Source organism: Psammomys obesus, unplaced genomic scaffold (assembly GCF_907164565.1).
Source record: "Psammomys obesus unplaced genomic scaffold, mPsaObe1.curated_primary_1811, whole genome shotgun sequence".
Taxonomy (NCBI): Eukaryota; Metazoa; Chordata; class Mammalia; order Rodentia; family Muridae; genus Psammomys; species Psammomys obesus.
Window position 1 is genome coordinate 2,043,055 of NW_026590552.1, and position 25,260 is coordinate 2,068,314.

A 25,260-nucleotide genomic window follows, 5' to 3' on the forward strand; every position below is an offset into this window, starting at 1 on the left:
CTTCCTGCCCTCTAGCTTTTATGTTATTTCCTCCTCCTCTTCCATGGACTCCCCTGAGGTCAGAGAGGAGGGATTTGATGGAGACATCCCATTTAGAGCTGTGTGTTCCAAGGTCTCTCTCTGTCTCTGCTCTATCTTTCTTAAATTTTGTGTGTGTGTATGTGTGTGTGTGTGTGTGTGTGTGTGTGTGTGTGTGTGTACAAAATCTGGCAATGGGTCTCTGTATTTGTTTCTATCTGCTGCAGGAGGGAACCTCTTTGATGGCTGAATGAAGCACTGATCTATGCATATAGCAGGATATCAATAGGGGTCATTTTATTGCCACTTTTTCTGCACAAGTGATCTTTGGTTTGACTCTAGGTCTCTGGGTTATCTAGTCGATGATTCTTGGTCACCCAAATAGTGTTGTCTGTGGTTTCCATTTAGTGGAGTGAGCATTATGTCAAATCAGAAATTGGTGGGCTATTCCCACAAGTTCTGTGCCAATATTTCCCTAGCACATCTAGTAAGCAGGTCATATTGTAGGGCAAAAGTTTTGTGGCTGGATTGGTTTCCATGTTTCTCCTTTAGTAGCATGCAGAATACCTTCCCACACTAGACGCTAGAATGTAGAAAATGAAGGGACTGTGTCTGCCCCTGCTTTATTTCTCCATGAACAATGAGTTGTGTGGGTGTTGTCTTTGGCAATAGGGACCCACAGTCAGTTTGTGGAGAGCAAAACACTGTCTTAGCAGTGGTCTGGGTTGTTACGGAATTTCCATGGGTTCCATTTGGCCAACAACTCAATTAAATGAAACCCACACCCATTAATGAAGACTTGTTTGGTGATAATTGATAGCCATTTGGAATACCACCACTCTCATTACTGGGAGACTTCTTTAAGATTAGGCTCATCTTCTTATATGTTGGGGATTTTCCACTACACTAGGTTTCATATCATCCATCAAATGGCCCTCAATTCTAGCTGTCTCTCCCCAATTTCCTCCCTCAACACTCTATCTCATCCCCTTCCCCACTTGATCCTCCAATTCATGTCCTGCTCTGCCACAATCCACCCATAAAATCTTTTATATTTCCCCCTCCTAGGAAGGCCTATGTGCTCGACCCCAGTCTCTTCTCCTATACCTAGCCTATCTGAGTCTACTGACTTTAAGTTGGTTATCATTTATTTAAAGGCTAATATCCAAATATAACTGAATACATTATATATAATATATAAAATAACGTACATATTATATATATTACATAATACATATTATGTAATATATAATATAATATTATATATATATATATATGGGTCTAGGTTACCACACTCAGGATTGTTTTTCTAGCTCCATCTATTTGCCTGAAAATTTCATGATGTCATTCTTTTTAACATATAAAAAAAAGTCCATTGTATAAACGTACCACATTTTCTTTACCAGTTCTTCTGTTGAGGGATACCTAGGTTGTTTTCAATTAAAAAATTATTTACTTTACATCCTTGCTGTAGCCCCATTCTTCCTCCCCTCCCAGTCTCACCATTACTCCATCCCCCTTCTCTTTTCCTCAGAAAAAGGGAGTTCTCTTTCTCAACCACTCCAGCTCATAAAGTTGCATCAGGACTGAATGTGTCCTCTTCCCCTGTGGCCTGGCAAGGCAGTCCCACCAGGGGAAAGTGATGAAAAGCTGGCAAGTAAGTTTGTGTCTGATGTAGTCCCCACTTCCATTACTAGAGAACCCACATGAATCCTAAACTTCCCATCTTCTGGGAGCCAAAGCTATCTAAGAAGCCAAAGCCAAAGCTATCTAGTGAAGACTAAGCTATCTACTGAAGTCAATTAGTGAGTCAAAGCTATCTATTGGAGACAAAAGGTATTTACTAGGCCAAAGCCAAATAGTGAGCAAAGGTCATTTAGTGGAGACCTAAAGCTATTTAGTGAGTTATCTAGGACCCTAACTCATGGGTGAGAGACTGTGAGGACATCCGTTTGTTAGAGCATCCATGAGAAAACATCCCTATGGTATCTTGCAGGCACCCTATTTAACCCATGAAAGCACTCTTCCTGTCTCCTGCAGCAGCTAATTACCTTTCCCCTTTCCTGCCTTCTCCCTATATAAGTTGGGTAAAAATTTCTAATAAATGGAGGCCTTGATCAGACGAACAGACTTGGCTCCCTTCCTTTCGCTTCTTGTCCCCAACCCCAATTCCTTCCACTCTCCTCCCTTAGGAACCCCGTTGAAGCCCTGCTGGTCCAGGGCATATCTGGAGCCCAACGTGACCTAAAGGTACGGAGATCTGGATTGAACGTCGTTCTTCAAAGTGGCCACTAAAATACACAAGGATTCAGTGTTTCCACCAGGAACTAAAACTATATGAGATCTCCACAGAGCCGCCCGTCTGTGAGCTTGATCCGAGAGATAAGTCAGAACGACGAGTTATGGGACAAGATTTGAGTAAACACGATTTATTCTTACAGGGACTGAAGGAGTCCCTCAAGGTGCAAGGAGTAAGGGTAAACAAAAAGTAATCTCAAAAGCTAAAAAGTTACTTGGGAAATTAGAGCAGTAAGTAAAAAAAAAAAAAAGAGGTTCTTCTAAGGTTATTTCAAGTGTTCATAAAGGAGCTCAAACAGATTTCTGTAATCTGAGAGCAAAAAAATATTTAGGAGCTAGATAGTGAGAATGAAACAGAGTCAGGGGAAGAAACTGCTAAGCCTCATAGCCTGCTTCCCTTGTGCTGCTTCCCTTCAGCCCAAAAACAAAGAAAAAAGGCCCCCAAGTGGGCTGGGGCAGAAGGCGCAAAAAGGAGCTGAGGAACCTCAGAGCCACTCTTGCTAGGTGAGCTGGAGGAACTCAGACACTACTTGTCTCCTTCCCACTCCTCTATTGCGGGCTAGGCTTGGATGGCTTGCGGAGAAATGGGTGGATGAGAACGCTTGCTTGCTCACCCAAACCCTCAAAATTGGCCTAAGACCTGCCTCTGCTAGCTGCAGAGCTGAGCAGGAATGCTCAGCCCAGTGGTAGTTTACCCCGCCCCCTCCTGCCGGCTTCAGCCAGTGTTAGATTCAGCCAGCCCTAGGACAGAAACCAGAGGGATGGAGCCACTTCTAGCTTTATAGATTAAATTGTGTTCACTGATAAATTCTGAGTTTTTCTAGTTCTGACTTTTAAAATCATGGTTATGCTCTGTATATATATTTAAATGTTTAAAAAACCGGTACCGAGGTTGTTTTTTTGTTTTGACTTTGTCTCTGTGTTTTGTTTTTGTGTCTGTTTTGGTCTCTGGTTTTGGTTTGCTTTCGAGGAGAGTTTCCAATCTGATCAAGGAAATTTGGTGACATCCCAGTTCCCGGGGAAAAAGAGCCCTAAATTGCTCCCCTAATCTGGGACCCTATTCTGTGTAGAAAGAAGGCTGCTAGAGCCTGCTCTCCATCTGGGAGCTGTGGAGAGGAACCATGAGGGAGTCCACTCCTTCCAGGCCAGTCAAATCCTGGTATCTGGGTATTCTGGTTACTCCAAGGGGACAATGTCGAATTTCTGTGTTCCTTAGCTGTGTCTCTATGTGTGTATATGTTTATCTCTGGAATTCAATTGACGATATTTTAAAATCTGACTGAGGATATTAATATTTTTGGACATGAGATAGTTTAAATCAACACCTCTAAGTTTGGTCTTGGACCATCAGAGTTAAATTCTGTAAAACATTTTAAAATTTGTCAGGTATTTTAAAATAATAACCCTTGGACAGTCTAACAAAAAACTTAAAAACAGTTTCTCAACCCTTTGGGGGACATCAAAAGTATACGTGGCTGACAGTACCTAAATAAATGATTTAATGCTGTTTCTTTCTGGCCTATGGATCTGGTATAGCCAGAATAGTCCGTTTTTGCTAAAGGTTACAGGCTAAGTTTAGTTCTCTGTTTAATGCTAAATAAAACTTTTATCCTTTAATTTTTTGCTATTAAGTTTTAATACAATATTATAGGATTGATAAGATTTGCTAGCCCCTTTACAAATTATGTTTAATTAAAAGTTTTGCTTTGGTTTTAGTTTAAAAAGAGCAGATTTAAAGTTATGCTAAAGATTATAGTTGAGTGCAAGATTGAGTTTTACCTAGTCCCTTTGTTTAGGTTGCCTTTTTTTTTTTTTTAGGTTAAATTTAAAATGAATAACCATAAAGTTTGTCTATGTAGATCTACCTAAAATTTGGTTCTAAAACATACTATATAAATATATATATATATATTTATATAAATATATATTTATATTTATATATATGCTAAAATTAGAGATTATAACATTCTGTTTTATAGGATACAGTTTAGAACAGATAATACAGGCAGACGAAGAGTAATTCAAATATGCTGGCTCTCAGACTTGCAAAAGATCTAATAAATATGGCATTTTAACATATGTAAGCTTATTATAACAGGGTCACAAACAGAGAGAGCTGGTGATGGCTCAGCAGTTAAGAGCACTGCTTGCTTGTACAAAGGTCCTGAGTTCAATCCCTAGCAACCACATGGTGGCTCAGAACCATCTATAGTGAGATCTGGTGTTGCTGCCTGTGCTTATAAAAGAAAAACAATGTCTTTTCAAGTGTCTAGCACATCTGCACAAATAGCAGAGTTATCTACAGTATTGGCTGTGTTTTAAAGTTTTAATAAACAGTCTTTAAACATTTTTTTACAGATAGTGCATATGTAGCTCTGTGTTTTCCTAGGTTAGAGACTGCAGGTCACATCCAGATAGTTTCTCCTGCTGGAATTTTATTTTTACAAATTCAAAACTTGATACAGAAAAGAAACTTTTCCTTTTTTTTTATACGACATTTGAAGGCTCATTCTAATTTGCCAGGACCCCTGTCTAAAAGGAAATGCATTGGCAGATAAAGCTACCAAAGTTTATTGTTTACAGTTAAAGAGCCAAAGATACCCATAACATGCATCATCTTAACAGTCAAACCTTGAGACTTAAATATGAGTTGACTAAAAAACAGGCACGTAGTATAGTCAAGGCTTACAGTACTTGTCCTCAATTTCAGCCTGTTTCTCATTTGGAAGTCAGTCCTAAAGGATTGGTTCCAAATCAGATTTGGCAAATGGCTTTTACTCATAATTCCTAAATTTAAAAAATTAAAATATGTATATGTTTGCATTGATACCTATTGATTTATTTTTGCCACTCCTCAACCAGGAGAAACTGCAAAAAATGTTATTGCTCATTGTCTACAAGCTTTTAATGTTCTACGAGTTCCTAAGCAATTTAAAACTGACAATGGAGCAGGATATACTAACAAATATTTTAAAAGAATTGTCAAGTTTCAAGTCTCTCACATAAGTGGAATACCTTGCTATCTTCAAGGACAAGGCATGGTAGAGCGTGCCCACTAAACAATTAAGATTTACTTGCAAAAAACAAAGAAGGGGGAGCCACTCCCCTGGACACCTAAATTTTCTGAAAAATTTGGATAAGCATGGTAAATCTGCAGCAGATAGATTTTGACATACAAAAGCCAAAAAAGTTTTGCTAAAGTAAAATGGAGAAATCCTTTAACAAATCAATGACATAGGCCCAACCCTGTACTCATATGGGGAAGAGGAGCTGTCTGTGTTTCTTTCACAGGAAAAGGATGCAGCTTGATGGCTACTGGGACGCCTGGTGCAACAAGTGGATGAGGAGTTTTCTCCTGACAATGATGATGATGTCAAAGAAGACCCCTCCAGTCAAGATGACTGCTTATGTACTGCCCCTAAGGAAGAGTGCTGTTTTTACACAGATTATACTGAGATTGTAAAGAACAGCATGGCTAAGGTTAGAGAGGGCTTAGAAGAGAGAAAGAGACAGAGAGAACAAGAGGAAGGTTGGTTTCATAATTGGTTTTCAACCTCTCCCTGGCTCACCACCCTCCTTCCTTCAATCTTGGGACCCTTGGTGGGTTTCCTTCTCCTCGTATCTTTAGGCTATTAAAAGACTTACTGGCTTTGTAAAACAGCAAATTGACTCCCTGGCATCTAAACCCATACAGGTTCATTATCACAGACTTGATTTGGCTGACAGAGGCTTAGCTGAGCCAGAGGAAGACTGCTGACAGGTCTTGACTGCTTGCATTTGGCTCTCATGAGAACAGCATGAAACTCAGATAAATGCTTCCTGGGTACCTGTAATGGGTGCAAGATGACATTGCAAGGGGAGGGCCCAATTGCCTGCTTCTGAGTCCCCTGAGAAGCAAAACTGATTGCATAGAGGTTGGTGTCTGATTACCCCTAACCACAACCTCCTGGGGATGCCCTCAGGTGTTGATGGGGTCTTCCTCTCCTCCCCAAAAAGTTACCCAAAAAGGCTGTAAAAGCCTTGGTAGGATCAAGTCACTACTTCCCCCCTCTGGTTAATGCCCACCATCTGCAAAAGACCTCATGTTCAAAAACTACCTGCTAGCCTCTTAAATTGTTTTAGAAGGGAGGAGATGCTGGGAGCCAAAGCTATCTACGAAGCCAAAGCCATAGCTATCTAGTGAAGACTAAGCTATCTACTGAAGTCAATTAATGAGTCAAAGCTATCTAGTGGAGACAAAAGGTGTTTACTAGGCCAAAGCCAAATAGTGAGCAAAGGTCATTTAGTGGAGACCTAAAGCTATTTAGTGAAAGTTATCTAGGACCCTAACTCATGGGTGAGAGACTGTGAGGACATCCGTTTGTTAGAGCATCCATGAGAAAACATCCCTATGGTATCTTGCAGGCACCCTATTTAACACATGAAAGCACTCTTCCTGTCTCCTGCAGTAGCTAATTACCTTTCCCCTTTCCTGCCTTCTCCCTATATAAATTGGGTAAAAATTTCTAATAAATGGAGGCCTTGATCAGACGAACAGACTTGGCTCCTTTCCTTGCGCTTCTTGTCCTCCCCCACCAATTCCTTCCACTCTCCTCCCTTAGGAACCCCGTTGAAGCCCTTCTGGTCCAGGGCACCCATCTGCTATATCATTTTTAGGGGCCTAGGACCAGTTCCTGCATGGTACTTGGTTGATACTTCAATCTCAGCAAACCCCTCTGGGCCCTGGTTAGTTGGTGTGTTGGTCTTCTTGTACAGTGCCTGTCACCTCCAGGTCCTTTTATCTTTCCTCCCACTTCTCCACAAGATGCCCTACATGTCACCCAATGTTTGGTTGAGAGTCTGTTTTGAGGCATTGCTGGGTAGTGCTTCTGTTGTGGGTTATGAATATTTATTATTGATTTATCTGGAGTGGTTATTTCTAATCCAGCTGTATATCCAAATCACCACACAGAGACTAAGGTTTATTTAATTAACCTAGAGCACAATGCTGGGCAATAGTTACTCCATCCTAAACCTCCAAGCCCGCATAGTTTCCTGCCGTTCAGATTTTACCCATTATACTTGTTTTTAGTCATATCTTAGGTCCAGTTCATCTTTTCTCCTAGTTCCAAGACCCTCCTCATGGTTCTGCCTCCTCTTTCCTCCTGGCTTCCTTCTCCTCCCCTCTCAACCTGGATGTCCCACCCTATTCTCTCCATTGCTCAGCAATGGGGCAGATTGTTTTATTGACAACACAGAGAACAAATGGTGGCATGTTTACACAAACTTGAGACAGGTGATGCTTAGAAAAAGCATCACAATGCAATGTTCAGATTGAAACCAGATAGTGGGGTAGAGAAATCAGCACATGAATGAACAAGGCTACATTCCACAAGAATAGTATACCAACATGGCTCTCAAAGGACAACTCTGTCAGGTTCCTGTTTTCAAGTTTAGCAGAGCATTGTTCATAGTGTCAGGGGTTGGCACTCTCTGATAGGGTGGGTCTTTGGTTGGGCATTCCTTTAATCTCTGCTCTATCTTTGTCTCTGTACATTTTATAGGTACGGTAAATTTGGGGTCAAAGATTAAGGTGTGGGTTGGTGTTCCCCTCCCTCTGCCTGGAAACTAGTGTAATTAGAAGGTGTCTTCTTCATTCTCTATGGCCTCTGCAATTAGGAGTCTCTGCTTAAATAGCCCTCATACACTTCCAGGAGCCTACCCTGAATTAGGTCTCCCACTTGTCACAGAGATAGCTCTACCCTCAGTTTCTCTTTTCTCTACTGTCCTCCTTTCCTCTCACCCTTGCTCTCCCCAAGTCTGATCTCCACCCTCTTAAGTCTCTGTGCCCCCTCTCTTACCTTGTTCCTTCTCTTCAGCCACTACCTCTGTCTATTCTATCTTCCCTTCTGAGTGAGATGTATGCTCCCTCCCTTGGATCCTCAATGTTACTTATCTTCTTTGACTCTGTGCCTCATAGTATGCTTATCCTGTACTATATGACTAAAATCCACTTATAAGTGAGTATATACCATGTGTGTCTTTCTCAGTTTGAGTTACTTCACTCAGGATGATCATTCCTAGGTCCATACATTTGCCCGCAAACTTCATGATTTCTTTGGTTTTAATAGCTGAATAGTTTTCCATTGCGTAAATGGGCCATAGTTTCTTTATCCATTTTTAGGTTGAGGGACAACTACGTCATTTCCAGATTTTGTCTATTGTGAATAAAGCTTCTTTGAAAGTAGTTGGACAAGTGGCCTCGTTTTATACTTATCTCTTTATACAAAACTCAAATACAAGAGTATTAAAGACTTTAATATAACACCAGATACACTACATCTGTTAAAAAAGAAGGTGAGAAAGAACCTCTAACTCATTAACAATGGCGAAAACTTCCTGAACAAAACACCTTAGAGTTCAGGCTCTAAGATCAACAATTGATAAATGGGACCTCAAGAAACCAAAAAGCTTCTGTAAGTCAACGGACAATGTCAATAGAATGAAATGACAGCCTGCAGACTAAAAAAGATTTTCACCAGTCCTTCATTCGGCAAAGGGTTAATTTACAAAATATATAATGAACTCAATAAATCAAACACCAATAAACAAAATAAACCAATTAAGAAACAGAAAGTTCTCAACAGAGGAATGGCTGAGAAGCACTTAAAGAAATGGGTAATTTCCTTAGTCATCAGGGAAATGCAAATCAAAATGACTCTGAGATTACATCTCACACCAGTCAGAATGGCTAAGATCAAAATCTTAAGCAACAGCACATACTGTTGAGGGTGTGGAGAAAGAAAAACACTCCTCCACTGCTGGTGGGAGTGCAAACTTGTACAAACTTCAGAAATCAATCTGGTGCTTTCTCAGAAAACTGGTATTATTAGTTCTACCTCAAGACACAGCTGTTTCCAGGTTTTGACTATTGTGAATAGAGAAGCAATAAATATGGTTGGGCAATTGTCCTTATGGTACAATGAAGTAAGTATATTTTGGATATAAGATCAAGAGTTATATAGCTGGCTCTTAAGGTAGATAGATTCCCAACATTCTGAGGAACATCTATATTGTGATGCTGGTGACAAGTATGTTATGGAGTCTACTGGTGTCTTCATCACCATGGAAAAGGCTGGCCCACTTGAAGGGTGGGGCCAAAAGGGTTATTATCTCTGTGCATTCTGCCAATGCCACCATGTTCGTGATGGGCTTGAACCATGAGAAATATGACAACTCACTCAAGATTGTCAGCAATGTTTCCTTTACAACCAACTGCTTAGCCCCCCTGGCCAAGATCATCCATGACAACTTTGGCATTGTGGAAGGACTCATGACCACAGTCCATACCATCACAGCTACCCAGAAGACTGTGGATGGGCCCTCTGGAAAGTGTGGAATGATGGCCATGGGCTGCTCAGAACATCATCCCTGGGTCCACTTACACTGCCAAGGCTGTGGGCAAGGTAATCACAGAACTGAATCGGAAGCTTACTGGCATGGACTTCTGTGTTCAGAGCCCCAACGTGTCTGTTGTGCATCTGACATGCCGATCGGAGAAACCTGCCAAGTATGATGACATCAAGAATGTGGTGAAGCAGGCATCCAAAGCAAGCTACTAAAGGAAATCCTGGGCTACACTGAGGACCAGGTTGTCTCCAGTGACTTCAGCAGTGACTCCTACTCTTCCACCTCTTCCACCCCACCATTTGGGGCTGGCATTGTCCTCAATGACAACTTTGAAAAGCTCATTTTCTTTGTATGACAATGAACATGCTACAGATACAGGATGATGGACCTCATGGCCTCTATGACATCCAAGGAGTAAGAAGCCCCAGACCACCAATCTCATCAAGGACACTAGAACAGGAGAGGTTTTGGGCTGTTGAGTTCCTGTCCCATCTCAGCACCTGACACTGAGCATCTCCCTCACAGTTTCCATCCCAGTTCCCCCAAATAGCCAGAGGGGCCCAGGGAGCCCTATTCTCTTAAATACCATCAATAAAGCTCTCTGCACCCACACAAAAATTCTCTGTTTTTATTAATTACAGTTTATTCACTTTGTATCCCAGCTGTACCTCCTTCCCCATCCTCACTTTACCTTCTTCTTCTTCTCCTATGCCCCTCGCTACTCCAATGATAGGGGAGGTCCTCCTCCCCTTCCATCTGACCATAGTCTATCAGGTCTCATCAGGACTGGTTTCTTTGTCTTCCTCTATGGACTGGTAAGGCTGCTCCTCCTTCAGGTAGAGGTGATCAAACAGCCAGCCACTGAGTTCATGTCAGAGATGGTCCCTGTTCTTATTATTGGGGAACTCTCTTGGATACTGAACTGCCTTGGGCTACTTCTGTGCAGGGGTTCTAAGTTATCTTCATGCATGGTTGTTATTTAGAGTATCAGTCTCAGAAAAGAACCCTGTGCTCAGATTTTTTGGTTCTGTTTCTTCTTTTGCAGAGCTCCTGTTTTCTCCAGGTCTTTCTATTTCCCCTTTCTCTCATAAGATTCCCTACACTCTGCCCAAAGTTTGGCTATGCATCTCAGCATATGTTTTGATACCATGCTGGGTGAAGTCTTTCAGAGGCCATCTGTGATAGGCTCCTGTCCTGTTCCCTGTTTTATCCCTCTTCCAATGTCCATCTCATTTGCCTTTTTGAATGAAGATTGAGCATCATACCTAAGGTCCTTCTTCTTGCTTAGCTTCCTTAGGTGTACAGATTTTAGCATGATTATCCTATATTATATGTCTAATATCCACTTATAAGTGAGTATCTACCATGTGTGTCTTTCTGCTTCAGAATTACCTCACTCAGGATGATCTTTAGTAGATCCCACCATTTGCCTGCAAATTTCATGATTTCTTTGTTTTTAATTGCTGAGTAGTATTCCATTGTGTAAATGTACCACAATTTCTGCATCCATTCCTCAACTGAGGAGCATCTGGGTTGTTTCCAGCTTCTGGCTATTACAAATAAAGCTTCTATGAACCATGGTTGTGCAAATGTCCTTATTGTATACTTGAGCATCTTTTGGCTATATGCCTAGGAGTGATATAGCTGGGTCTGGAGTTAGCACTATTCCTATTTGTCTGAGAAAGCTCCAGATTGACTTCCAAAGTGATTGTACAAGTTTACATTCCCACCATCAATGGAGTAGGGTTCTTCTTTCTCCACAGCTTCTCCAGCCTGTATTGTCACTTGAGGATTTTTTGTTTTGTTTTGTTTTTTATCTTTGCCATTCTGATGGGTGTTAAGGTGAAATCTTAGGGTCGTTTTGATTTGCATTGCCCTGATGACTAAGGATGTTGAGCATTTCTTTAAGTGTTTCTCTGCCATTTGATGTTCCTCTACACTTTTTTTAGTTTTTTATGTATTTTGGATATTAGTCCTTGATCAAACGTAGAGTTGTTTAAACAAATCCATTCTATAGGCTGCTGCTTTATACAAATGATACTGTCCTTTGTCACATAGAAGCTTTTCAGTTTTATGAGATCCCATTTATTAACTATTGATCTTAGTCCCTGTACTAATGGTGTTTTTACTGTGCTGGTGAGTTTAAAGCTACTCCATTCTTTCCTTTCTAGATTTAGTGTGTTTTGTTTTATTTTTGCCTTTTTGGATCCATTTGGGCTTCAGTTTTGTGCAGAGTGATAAGTATGGACCTATTTGGATTCTTCTACCTGTAGGCATCATTCAGTTTGGCCAACATAATTTGTTGAAGACAATGTCTTTTTCCAATGTGTATTTCTGAAATACATTTATAATTTATCAATTATTGATCTTAGTGCCTGTGTTATTGATCTTCTCTTGTGCCAATGTGTTCAAGGCTATTCCCCACTTTCTTATCTATGTGGTTCAGTGTTTCTGGTTTTATGTTGAAGTTTTTTATTCACTCAGACTTGAGTTTTGTGCAGGGTAATAAATATGGATGTACTTGCATTCTTCTACATGCAAATATTTAGTTACATCAGAACCATTTGCTTTCTTTTTCCAATATGTATTTCTGGCGTCTTTATCAAAAATAAGGTATCCACACATGTGTGGATTTATGTCTGTATATTCATTTCCTTTGATCAGTGTGTCTGTTTTTATGCCAATACCATGTTGGTTTTTATTACTATAGATCTGTAGTACAACTTGAAAGAAAAAATATTAAGAACTCTTGCAGTTCTTTTATATTGTTTTGGTTACCCTGGCCTTTTTGATCTTCCATGTGAACTTAGGAATTTTCCTTACTCTGCCCTGGCACTCTGAGCTACATCACCCCATTGTGGCTCATGTTTCATCTCCCTGGTGCACATCATTTCCCATGTCACATCCCTAGCTGCAAACCCAGAGACTGGAGAAGGGCAGCCATCAGGGAACAGCAGAGACTGCCAACAGACATGCAGTTTGCCCCAGTCCATTTGTTCCCCACACCCCAGTGTGTTCCATCTCCTAGGCATAACCCATTTCTCCTGACCACATCTTCATCTGCAGTCCCAGAGCCTGCGACCATCAAGGAACAACAGGTAAAAAATCTTCCCCCAACTTCTGGCCTGATAGAGCCTAGTTGCAGAGGCAAGGTCTTCCCTGGGCTCTCCTAGCTACATTACCTCACCCTCCATTTCCATGGCACACACCATCTCCCAGCTCACATACCATCTCCCAGGTTACAGAATCCCAGAGACAGGCAGCCATCAGGGAACAGCAGAGACTGCCAACAGAGAAACAGTCTGTCTGGGCCATCTGTGCCCCATCTCCCCCAGTGTGTTCCATACACTATCTCCTGGGCAAGGCCTATTTCCCTGGCCACATCTCCACCTGCAGAGACTGACAACTATCAAAGGAACAAGAGACCAGTGACCAGCAAATATCAGAGACTACCAGCAATTCCTGTTTCCTGGGAGGTCTGCTACCACTCAAAAAAAGCAGAGTACTGCTACTATCCAGGACCATCCTCTCTACCTACAATTTAAGAGGCCTAGTATCATCATACACCAACAGGCTTGCTTAATTTAGGGACAACCAAATGGCTAGAGGTTAGCTTAAGAACGTAAGCAACATTCTTAGTCATTGGGGAACTGCAAATCAAAAGAACTCTGAGATTCCATCTTATAGCTGTCAAAATGGCTAAGACCAAAAACTCAAGTGACAGCACATGCTGGAGAGGATGTGGAGAAAGAGGAACACTCCTCCATTGCTGGTGGGAATGTAAACATGTACAACCACTTTTGAAATCAATCTGGCTCTTTTTCAGAAAATTAGGAGTAGTGCTACCTCAAGATCCAGCTATACCACTCCTGGGCATAGATCTGAAATAATATGCTCAACTATACAACAAAGGCACTTTTTTAACTATGTTCATAACAGCATTATTCATATATACACAGAATATGGAAATGACCTAGATGAAGAATCGATACAGAATTTGTGGTACATTTTCACAGTGGAATACTACTCAGCAATTAAAACAAGAAAATCATGAATTTGCAGAAAAATGGTGGGAACTAGAAAAGATCATCCTGAGTGAGGTAACCCAGAAGCAGAAAGACACACATGGTATATAATCACTTATAAGTAGATATTAGCCATATTATATAAGATAAACATTCTAAAATCTACAGATCCAGAGAAGATAAATGACAAGGAAGATCCTAGGGAAAATGCTTAATTCTCATTCATAAGGGAAAACGAGATAGACAATGAAAGCAGTAGAAGAGAGGGAACAGGACTTTAGCCTACCACAAATGTCCTCTAAAAGACCCCAACCAGCAGAGTATTGAATCAGATGCAGAGAAACACAGCCAAACTTTGGAATGAGCACAGGGACTCTTATGAAAGAAGGGAGATATGAAAGGGCCCAGAGGGTACCAGAGCCACACAAGGAGAGAAACAAAGTGAAAAAAAAAAAAAAAGCAGGGCTCAGGGTGACTGCAGAGACTGATATCAACTAAAGACTATACATAGAGAGGACATAGACCTCGTGCTCAAATGTAGCCCGTAGACAGCTCAGTCTCCATGTGGGTTCCCTAGGATAAGAGATAGTATCCTGCTTCTTGATCACTTCTCCATGGTGGGGCAACCTAGCCAGACCACAGAGGAAGAGGATCCAGGCAATAGTGACAGGACCTGATAGGCAAGGGTCAGACAGTAGGGGAAGAGGACTTACCCTATCAGTGGACTAGGGAAAAGGGTAGGAGAGAAAAGGGAGAGAAGGTGTAACCAGGGGAAGATGAGGGAGGAGTCTACAACTTGGATACAAAGTGAAAAATTGTAAATATAATAATAATAGAAAAATAAAATAACAAAAAATATTTTGTAGCAAATCTTTCCATACCATCCTTGGCCTTTGAACATTACAGAAATGAGAAGCCAGTCAGATTTTACCTCAGAGCCAGACTGCCAACTTTTTCCATAGTGTATGAATTAATGAAGCAGGTCTCTGACAAAGGAAGCAGAAATTCTAAACCTGATTCCCAACTCTCTAGTTCTATTTGGCATCTATATTTCTCCTGTAAATATAGTTCTCTGTGAAATCTATTTCCTTAAAAATATAACAATTCTGCTTTTCTATCTGACTACAGGGAAGAACTGTTTTGTATGCTCCTTTATTTTTATTTTATTTAGTAAAAATAAAAACATTTGAAAGAAAATTAGTTTTCTTTTTTCATAGTTATATATAATTATGTGGGTTTAATCTTTATTCTTTAACAAAGCTCCAGATTTCTTTGTTTGTGTGACAGGATAATGATCTGTGAATTGGCCACACAAGAGATAAATCACAAAGGTAGAACAAAGGTCATTCTGATAATGATGGCTCATACCTCCAACATAAAATCATCAAATGCTATCCTTCAGGATCTACTATTATAGTCCCATTCCTCTATTGTCTTTGATTACAGTATATCATGAAGACCTGTATTCTACCTGAACTCTTTTGATTTTCCAATTTAGATATCAAGAAGTAAATAAAATCAATGTCAGCTCTTTTACAGTGGAAGTACTCCAGATTTTATTCAGCATTTAAAAAAATTAACTAGTGTTCATTTATGCTTTGATGATACATAGAAAATGTTTCATAGTGTTTGCATTTATCTCATTTGGAATACATATTTATATTGAATATAGAAGTATCTGGATGCCTCCATATTCAGATAAAATTGCTCAATAACACATTTTATTCTGTATAAATTAGGTAATGAATCTTTCAATGTAATTTTGCAATTCAATGTTTTATGACTTTTGGTGAAAATATTATGCTGGATGTATTTAGTTTTGGATTTTACTCTACAAGTTGTTTGAATATTACTAGTCAAAAAGTTGTAACAGTCTATTCTTATTGTTTAAAGGCTACATTGAAGTTCTTTTGAGGCCCTTTGTTAATTTATTATTTATATACTCCATGTTTTCTGTAGTATATAAACATTTGCCACCGCTAAAAAAGACCACAAATATGTATTTTTTCAGTGTAATCCCTTTCTTCCTTATATGAGTCACAAATTGAACAAAGTTTAGTGATTATTGTGAACTAATTAGACAGTGAATGCCATGTCAGGTATTTTGAAAGGAATAAAGATGTGTGAGATATGCCCAAACTCAGGACATTTAAACTTGTTTTAACAATGAAGAGCTTGTAAACTCTTAACTACTAAGTGGAGTAGAATATGCAAACTGACTTTTAGAAGCAGTAATGGAAGGCCTCTTGACATCTTTTTTAATTTTAAGTTTATTTTTATTAATTACAGTTTATTCACTTTGTATCCCAGCTGTAGCCCCTTCCCCATGCCATTCTAATCCCACTCTTCCTCCCTCTTCTTCTCCTATGCCCCTCCCTCAGTCTACTGATAGGGGAAGACCTCCTCCCCTTCCATCTGACCCTAGCCTATCAGGCCTCATCAGGACTAGCTTCATTGTCTTCCTTTGTGGACTGATAAGGTTATTTCCCCTTCAGGTGGAGATGATCAACTAGCCAGCCTATGAGTTCACTGACATCATTTTATTCATTCTCTGTTTCTGTCCATATTAAAACATTAGCTTGGGGAGATAGCTAAATAGTTGAGTGAAAGCATGAGTGAAACCTTTGGTTCCATAGTCTGTAGCACAAAAACATACATGAAGACAAAGAGAAAGGGGATGAACTTGAGTGGATAGGACCTGGGAGAAGAAAAAAATAAAATATATTCTGTGAAAGAAAGCTTAAGAGAGAGAGAGAGAAAAATAGTAATGGAGAACATCTGTATTCTAAGCACTCAAAAGGATGAAGTAAGATTGTCCTGAGTTCAAGGTTAGCCTGGACTACATAGTGAAGATCTTGTCTCAAAAATCCCAAAATAAGAAAACAATAAATGTTTGGTCATGTCCCTGATTAGTGATGTTCTATCTTTATAATTATATGGAAATTAGATGTAGACTCATTTTAGAATTATGGGTAGGTAAAATTTACTCCACAAGTATAGTAGGGTACTACATAGACAAAACAAATAAAAGGACAGATACACAGCAAATTGATTGGTGGAAAGAGAGAGGCATTGCTTTCACTGCTGTACCCACTGGCCTATGCTCCTATAAACAAACCTTCATTTATGTTCCTGTATAGGAACCTAATGAAATTCACTGGGAAAAGAAATTACAAGGGTACCTAGTTGGGAAAAGTAAGAGGATCTGTGGAAGCTGTAGGGGACAGAAAAGAGTAATGGGAATGAATATGACTAAAATACATTATGTTCATACATGAAAATGTCACAATAAAATCTGTTATTGTATATCATTAATATATGCTAATGAAAGCATTTTAAAAAAACAGATAGCTACTACATAAGGAGAATAACCATACATAAAGATTTGCATTTCATGTTATGGGGAAGGGCTTTAATATTCATGCTTCTTCCTGGAAAAGGATGAGTATACATATGTCAGCATACAGCTCAAAATATACTTCTACTTATGTCATAGCTCTAACTTGGGTAAGGACTTTATTATACTAATACATTAAAATGAAGTTAAAATGAGACTCCAAACCAGATTAGTCACCATTTGAGTGGTCAGTAGTCTTAAGCTCAGAGCTCCCTGCATTAGTGTGCCTGCTTGCAGGTGGTATCTGTTGGTTGTTTGTCTAAACAATTAATCCAAACAATTCTCAAAAGAAAACATAACAAAAATCAACCCATCAGCTTAAATAGCTAGCATAACTGACCTTTTGAAAAGAAGGTTGAACTGATGTGGAACTGTTTGCCTGGTTTGCTTGTAATTAATGAAGGCACAGCTAGGGTTTAGTTTAGGCATAAAGAACAGCAGGCAAAAGCTACAGCTAGTATAGCAGATAGATAGGTTAGGGAAAAGGAAAGGCGTTATAGTTTATTAACTAAGAAAATATTCAGTGCTTTGCAGATGGAAAATATAATGGATAAGCATGGAGCACAAACTCATGTAGAAAGACAGGTCCAGAAGGCATAACTATCAGCCAATGATCTAAGGAGAGATCCCAAATAAAGATACCTTTAGGGACTGCAGGGCAGGAGACACTCAGCAGCAGCAAATCAAATCAAAGATGAAGGGAATACAAGATGGCAGGGCCAGAACAACACTGCATCTGAGCAGCAGGAAAACATTATCCTTACAACGATCAAGAGACTGAACTCTGGGCCCTAAACCAACAGTGATCTTGTTTTCCGGGTGAAAGGAAACCCGCATGGCATGGGAATCAGTCGGGTCCACTCTCAGGTCACAAAGCCAGAACCCAGAAGAGATCCCGGGTCATGCAGGCAATAGGTGGCCAGACCAGAGCAACAAGCCTGGGTGTCCTGATCACCTTCTCAGGCTGATCTGTGGGCACAAAAAACACCAGAGACTGGGAGTCCCAGTCACAAGAAAACCCCAAAGACAAGGAAGGAAAAGGTATTGACTTGGGTCAACCAGTCTTTCCCTGGAAAAAGTCTTGCAGACTGGTGTGTACCAGCTGCCATCACTGAACTGGGCTCCAGCTGCAAGCACAGACAGTTGCTGCATGCCCAGATCTCCAGCACAGACAGAATTGTGCGCAACAGGGCACCAGAGACTGGGAGTCACTGTCGAGAGAAATCCTCACAGTGAATGAAGCAAAGGGGACAGACTTAGGCCATCAAGTATATCCCTTGGAAAAGGTCCCGAAGACCGGCCCAACACAGGGACCTGCTGTGCATCACATAGCCTGCTGTTACCAGGAGAGCTGTACCCACCCACCACAGATTACCGTTTAGGTACTGGGGCACAGAGCCCCAACCTCAGACATACAAAGGCCTGGAATCCGTGAGATCAACCCACAGATACTGCTCCAAAAGGCAACCAATTACCCCTAACAAAACTGACCAAACCATGGGACACACAGGTTACAGCAGCAGATCACTAAATTTATAGCAAGAAACCCAGAAGCAGGGCAGCTGTCTTCAGGACTTCTCCTGGTGAGAGGAGAGCCCTCTTGACTCATAAGGACCACAGTTACCACACAGGTCTCTATGCCTGAGGTGAGCAGCAACATCTCCTGAAAAACACAGGCCATCCAGTGACTATACCCAAAAAGCTGAGAAGGATTCCTTCAGGAAAAATCATCTTCCTGCTAAGGAGATTCTCTCCACCACAGGATTCCAGGAACAACCAGAAACTAACACCAAACACCTAAAAGAGCCTAATGGGTAGAGGCCAGTGGAAAAGCTCAAGCAACAAAAGACAGAGTGATATGGCATCTTTAGAACCCAGTTATCCAACACCCTTCACAATAACCACTAACCACATAAAGTACCTTGGGGTGACACTAACCAAGCAAGTGAAAGACCTGTTTGAGAAAAACTTCAAGTCTCTGAAGAAAGAAATTGAAGAAGATCTCAGAAGATGGAAAGATCTCCCGTGCTCATGGATTGGTAGAATTAACATTGTGAAAATGGCCATCCTGCCAAAAGCAATCTACAGATTCAATGCAATTCCCATCAAAATACCAACTCAATTCTTTACAGACCTTGAAAAAAAGATTCTCAGCTTCATATGGAGAAACAAAAAACCCAGAATCTCCAAAACAATCCTGTACAACAACAGATCATCTGGAGGTATCTCTATCCCCGATCTCAAGTTGTACTACAGAGCAATAGTAATAAAAACTGCATGGTATTGGCATAAAAACAGAAAGGAGGATCAATGGAACCGCATAGAAGACCCAGAAATAAACCCACACACCTATGAATACTCGATTTTTGACAAGGAAGCCAAAACAATTCAATGAAAAAAAGACAGCATCTTCAACAAATGGTGTTGGTCCAACTGGATGTCCACATGCAGAAAAATGAAAATAGATCTATATTTATCACCCTGCACAAAACTAAAGTCCAAGTGGATCAAAGACCTCAACATAAAAGCAGATACTCTAAATCTGTTAGAAGAAAAAGTGGGGAACAGCCTAGAACTCATTGGCACAGGAGACAACTTCCTGAACAGAACACCAACAGCACAGGCTCTAAGAGCAACAATCAATAAATGGGACCTCATGAAACTGAAAAGCTTCTGTAAAGCAAAGGACACTGTCATCAAAACAAAACGCCTGCTTACAGATTGGGAAAGAATCTTCACTAACCCTTTATCTGACAGAGGACTAATATCGAGTATATAAAAGAAATAAAGAAGCTGAAAAGCAGCAAACCAAGTAATCCAATTAAAAAATGGGGAACAGAGCTAAACAGAGAATTCTCGACAGAGGAATATCGAATGGGAGAGAAACACTTAAAGAAATGTTCATCCTCATAAGCCATCAGGGAAATGCAAATCAAAACAACCCTGAGATATCACCTTACACCCATCAGAATGGCCAAAATGAAAAACTCAAGGGACAACACATGCTGGAGAGGTTGTGGAGAAAGGGGAACCCTCCTCCACTGCTGGTGAGAATGTAAACTGGTTCAACCACTCTGGAAATCTATCTGGCGCTTGCTAAGACAATTAGGAATAGTGCTTCCTCAAGACCCAGCTATACCACTGCTAGGTATATACCCAAAGTTTGCTCAAGTACACAAAAGAGATATTTGCTCAACCATGTTTATGGCAGCTTTATTTGTAATAGCCAGAACCTGGAAACAACCCAGATGTCCATCACCAGAGGAATGGGTACAGAAATTGTAGTATTTTTACACAATGGAATACTACTCAGCAATCAAAAAGGAGGAAATCATGAAATTTGCAGGCAAATGGTGGGACCTAGAAAAGATCATCCTGAGTGAAATATCCCACAAGGAGAAAGACAAACACGGTATATACTCACTTATATAGACCTACAAGGTATGATAAACATAATGAAATCTATACACCTAAAAAAGATAATCAAGAGAGCGGACATGGGTTAAGATCATCAATCCTCGTTTTGAAAGACAGATGGGATGCGCATTAAACATTGACAGGAGTCTACTGAGCGCATTTGAAAAACTCTAACTAGCAGTGTTTTCAAAGCAAAGACTCATGACCAAACCTTTGGCAGAGTACAGGGAATCATAAGAAAGAAGGGGAGTTAGTCTGATGAGGAAAGGATAGGAGTTCCACAAGGACCAAACATATCTTGGCACGGGGTCTTTTCTGAGACTGACATGCAACCAAGGACCAAGTATGAATGTAACCTAGGTCCTCTGCTCAGATGTAGCCTGTGGTAGCTCAGTAACCAATTGGTTTCCCATAGTGAGGGAAACAAGGACTATTTCTAACAGGAACTCAATGACTGGCTCTTTGGCCTCCCCACCCCCCAAGGGAGGAGCAGTCCTGTTAGGCCACAGAGGAGAGCTTTGCAGCCAGTCCTGAAGATACCTGATAAAACAGGATCGGATGAATGGGGAGGAGGTCCCCCCTATCACTGGACTTGGCAAGGGGCAAGGTGGAGATGAGGGAGGGTGGGAGGGACTGGGAGGGAATGAGGGATCGGGACACGGCTGGGATACAGAGTTAATAAAATGCAACTGATAAGAAAAAAATAAAATTAAAAAAAAGAATAATAAAAAAAAAGAACCCAGTTATCCAGGGGCAAGTAGCCCTGGACACCCCAGCATTATTAAAATTCAAGTAGATGACCTAACATCTATGCTCTTGAAGAGGATAACAGAGGAAACAAATAAAACGCATAAAGACCTAGAGGAAGATAAACTCAAACAAGTTATGGCCATCCTTAAAGAAATACAGGAAGATAAAATCAGATTAAAGCCATCCTTAAAGAAATAGAGGAAGATAAAAATGAACAGATTATGGCCACCCATAAAGAAATACAGGAAGATGCAGACAAACAGTTTGTGGCATTTAGAGAGGAAATGCTTAAATCACTGAAAGACATAAAAGAAACAGAGGATTGTTCAAAAAAAAAACAGTTGAAGGAATTGAAGGAAAAACAGGAAAATACAGTCAGACAGGTGAAAGAAATCAACAAAATGGCTCAATATCTAAAGACAGAATTGGAAAACTTAAAGAAAACACAAAAGCAGGAAATTGTGGAGAGAAAGAACTTAGGGAATAAAACAGGAACTACAGAGGTTAGCAAAACCAATAGACTACAAGAGATGGAAGAATCTAAGGAGTGGAAGATACAGTGGAAGAAATAGATGTATCTGTCAAAGAAAATGTTAAATCTAAAAAATTCTGGAAACAGACCGTCCAAGAAATTCAAGACAACATAAAAAGACAAAACCTAAGAATAATAGGAATAGAGGAAAAAGAAGATTCCCTGCTCCAAGGCCCAGAAAATATTTTCAACAAAATCATTGGAGAAAATTTCCCCAACTTAGAGAGGCCAATAAGAATGCAAGAGATCTACAAAACACCCAATAAATTAGACCAGAAAAGAAAATCCTCCCGCCACATAATAATCAAAACAGTAAGTATTCAAAACAAGGGAAAAAACCCTAAAAGCTGAAAGGGAAAAGGCCAAATAACATATAATGGCAAACCCATTATAATCACACCTGACTTTTCAACAGAGACTATGAAAGCCAGAAGTGCCTGGATGGATACCATGCAGACCCTAAGAGAACACAGATGTCAGGAAGATGCAGACAAACAGTTTGTGGCATTTAGAGAGGAAATGCTTAAATCACTGAAAGACATAAAAGAAACAGAGAATTGTTCAAAAAAACTGTTGAAGGAATTGAAGGAAAAACAGGAAAATACAGTCAGACAGGTGTAAGAAATCAACAAAATGGCTCAATATCTAAAGACAGAATTGGAAAACTTAAAGAAAACACAAAAGCAGAAAATTGTGGAGAGAAAGAACAGGCTACTATACCCAGCAAAACTCTCAGTCCTTTATAGACAGAGAAAAGATATTCAATGACAAAAACGAATTTCAACAATCCCTACACACAAATCCAGTGTTACGGAAGACACTAGAAGGGAAAATACAACCTATTTCCAAGAAAACATAGGAAATAATTAACTTCACTACAGTAAAACAAAAAGCAACCAAGCACACAACATTATGACCACAGCCAACATCAAAATCAAAGGATCTAACAGCCACTGGTCATTAAACTTTCTCAACAACAATGGACTCAATTCGCCAATAAAAAGATACAGACTAACAGAATGGATGTGTAAACAAAAGCCAGCAAACTGTTGAACACAAGAAACACACCTAAGTGACAAAGATAGACATTACCTGAGGTTAAGGTGCTGAAAGACAGCTTTCCAAGCAAAAGGATTCAAGAAGCAAGCAGGAGTAGCCATTATAATATCTGATAAAATAGACTTTCAACCAAAATTAATAAAAAGAGATTAGGAAGGACACTTTATACACATCAAAGGAAAATTCCACCAGGAAGACAACACAGTCCTGAACATCTATGCCCCAAATACAAAGGCACCCACATTTGTAAAAGAAACATTGATAAAACTTAGACCACACATAGATCCCCACACATTATTAGTGGGAGAATTCAACACCCCACTGTCAACAAAGGACAGGTCAACAAGACAGAAATTAAGCAAAGAAATAATGTCTCTAACAGAGGTCATGAATCAAATGAACCTGACAGACATTTACAGAACCTTACACCCAAACACAAAAGAATTTACCTTCTTCTCAGCACCTCATGGAACCTTTTCCAAAGTAGACCATAGAGTTGGTCACAAAGCCTCAACAGATACAAGAAGATTGAAATAATCCCTTGTATCCTGTCTTATCACCATGGGATAAAGCTGGATCTCAACAACAACAGAAATAGCAAAAAGCCTACACACACAAGGAAACTGTACAACTTGCTACTAAATGACAGCTGGGTCAGGGAAGAAATAAAGAAAGAAATTAAAGTCTTCCTAGAACGCAGTGAAAATGAAGACACAACATACACAAACTTGTGGGACACAATGAAAGAAGTGCTAAGAGGAAAGTTCATAACACTAAGTGCCTTCAAAAAGAAATTGGAGACAGCTCATTCAAGCAACTTAATGGCTCACTTAAAAACCCTAGAAAAAGAAGAAGTAGACACACAAAAAGGAGTAGACAGCTGGAAATAATCAAACTCAGGGCTGAAATCAATCACTTAGAAACAAATAAAACTATTCAAATAATCAATGAAACCAAGAGCTGCTTCTTTGAAAAAATCAACAAGATAGACAAACCCTTAGCCAAGCTAATTGAAAGGCAAAGAGACACTATCCAAATCAACAAAATCAGAAATGAAAAGGGGGACATAACTACAGACAATGAGGAAATCCAAACAATCATTAGGACTTACTTCCAAAGTATATATGCCACAAATTTGAAAATCTAAATGAAAGGCATAATTTTCTTGACTGATTCCACTTACCAAAGCTGAATCAAGATCAGGTAAATCAATTAAATAGTCCTATATCCCCCAAAGAAATAGAAGCAGTCATCAAAAGTCTCCCATCTAAAAAAAGCCCAGGATCAGATGGTTTCAGTGCACCAGACCTTCAAAGAAGAGCTAGCTCCAGTTCTCTTCAAACTATTCCACAAAATAGAAACAGAAGGAACATTACCAAACTCATTCTATGAAGCCACAGTCACCTGGGTACCTAAACCTCACAAAGACCCAACAAAGAAAAAGAATTTCAGGCCAATCTCCCTTATGAATCTCCCTTATGCAAAAATACTCAACAAAATACTTGCAAACCGAATACTAGAACACATAAAAGATATCATCCACTATGACCAAGTAGGCTTCATCCCAGGTATGCAGGGGTGGTACAATATACGGAAATCCATCAATGTGATCCACCATATTAACAAACTGAAAGAAAAAAAAAACACATGATCATCTACTGAGATGCTGAAAAAGCATTTGACAAAATCCAACATCCATTCATGTTTACAGTCTTAGAGAGATCAGAGAAACAAGGCATATATCTAAACATAGTAAATGCGATATACAGTAAGCATATAGCCAATATCAAACTCAATGGAGAGACACTTAATGCAATCCCACTGAAATCAGGGACAAGACAAGGCTGCCCACTCTCTCCATATCTCTTCAATAAAGTTCTGGAAGTCCTTGCTAGAGCAATAAGAGAGTTGAAGGAGATCGAGGGGATACAAGTTGGAAAGGAAGAAGTCAAATTATCACTATTTGCAGATGATATGATAGTATACATGAGTGAACTCAAAAACTCCACAAGGAAACTCCTACAGCTGATAAACACCTTCAGCAAAGTGGCCGGATACAAATTAACTAAAAAAAAAAAAAAAAGAAAAATTCAGTAGCCCTCCTGCATATAAAAGACAAAAGGGCTGAGATAGAAATTAGAGAAACAACACCATTCACAATAGCCACAAATGACATAAAGTACCTTGGTGTGAACCTAACCAAGCCAGTCAAAGACCTGTATGAAAAAAACTTCCAGTTCCTAAAGAAAGAATTGGAAGAAGATATCAGAAGAGGGAAAGATCTCCCATGCTCATGGCTTGGCAAGATTAACATAGTAAAAATGGCCATATTACCAAAAGCAATCTACAGATGTAATGCAATTCCCATTAAATTA

The 25,260-nt window shown here is 39.8% G+C and overlaps 1 pseudogene; it reads left to right on the top strand.

Moving 5' to 3' along the window:
- Positions 1-9,249: 9,249 nt before the first annotated feature.
- On the top strand, positions 9,250-9,917 carry LOC129677259 (glyceraldehyde-3-phosphate dehydrogenase-like; annotated as a pseudogene).
- Positions 9,918-25,260: the final 15,343 nt, after the last annotated feature.